At 43.2% G+C, this 1,333-nt stretch overlaps 1 long non-coding RNA gene across 1 annotated transcript; it reads right to left on the reverse strand.

Annotated features, from left to right (window-relative positions):
- Window positions 1-450: 450 nt before the first annotated feature.
- Window positions 451-1,092, reverse strand: LOC140128847 (uncharacterized). Its single transcript, XR_011855157.1, has 2 exons — window positions 1,057-1,092; window positions 451-540 (listed from the first exon to the last, which is right to left on the reverse strand). It is a non-coding gene; the product is annotated as an uncharacterized lncRNA (long non-coding RNA).
- Between the last annotated feature and the right edge of the window lie 241 nt (window positions 1,093-1,333).

Genomic DNA, 1,333 nt, shown 5'->3' on the forward strand with positions numbered 1-1,333 from the left:
CAGAATACAGGAGCAGAGGAGAGGCAGAGTACAGAAGCAGAGGAGAGGCAGAATACAGGAGCAGAGGAGAGTCAGAATACAGGAGCAGAGGAGAGGCAGAGTACAGGAGCAGAGGGGAGGCAGAGTACAGGAGCAGAGGAGAGGCAGAGTACAGGAACAGAGGAGAGGCAGAATACAGGAGCAGAGGAGAGGCAGAGTACAGAGCAGAGGAGAGGCAGAGTACAGGAGCAGAGGAGAGGCAGAGTACAGGAACAGAGGAGAGGCAGAATACAGGAGCAGAGGAGAGGCAGAGTACAGAGCAGAGGAGAGGCAGAGTACAGGAGCAGAGGAGAGTGGTGGTAGAATACAGCATTGGGGGTAGTAGTAGGATTGGATCAGTGGTGTCATACAGTAGGATAGTATAGTAACAGGTTATGAGATGCAGTATATTGGAGTATAGGAAGTACTTACTCTTCTTCACTCCAGGCGAGAGAAACTAATCCGAGTAAAAGTATAAGGAAAAAAGACTTCTTCAGGAAATCCATGTTTGTTCTGTCAAAACTATATGGTGAAAAGATATTAGAAGTTCCAGAAATTAGAAAATGTGATATTTTGAAAAAAAAAATCTTAAAAAAATTAGTTTATTTCCCCATGTACATAAGATCCTATAAAATTACTGAACATGTAATGAATAAATCACAAACTTCCAGACGTGACAGACAGACCCGGCAGATGGGAGATGACACGTCACATAATACACAGATACAGAGTTATCCCTCATATTCACACAATGATCTAAAGATTCCTGTAACGTTTGTTGGAAGGTCGGGGAGAGATTACACCGGTCTGTCCCGATCTTCATGGAGAACATATAAATCCCCCCTCCCCCTCCTGTGTCTGTATATTACTCAGACAGAAGGAGCAGCAGAAATATATTGTCACATGATAGAAAATTGCAAACAAATAACATCTACAATGTCCCAGTACAGGATATAAGTCATATAAAAGTGTCCTGTGTCATGTACAAGGAACATAAATATAGTAAAAACCAGATAAAGCAGAAATCCCAATCCATACCCTGTGCTCCCGGAGATGCTGGATAGACGAGGGCTGACACCTATATGGGAGGCTTATACTGTACGGGGGTTAATATAGCAGCTACTCGGGGGCGGGACCATGAATCTACATCGATGACTGATCTGTAGACACCATCTTCTGTTTGTTCTTCCCATGAACACGTCTAGATTGTAGGTCTCATGATTTAGAGCAGACGTGTACATAGATATTGTAGTATTCATGGAGTGCTGACATCAGGTAGATCTTATCACTTATCATGAGTCTGTACAATTATCCG

This window comes from Engystomops pustulosus, chromosome 4, assembly GCF_040894005.1.
Source record: "Engystomops pustulosus chromosome 4, aEngPut4.maternal, whole genome shotgun sequence".
NCBI lineage: Eukaryota > Metazoa > Chordata > Amphibia > Anura > Leptodactylidae > Engystomops > Engystomops pustulosus.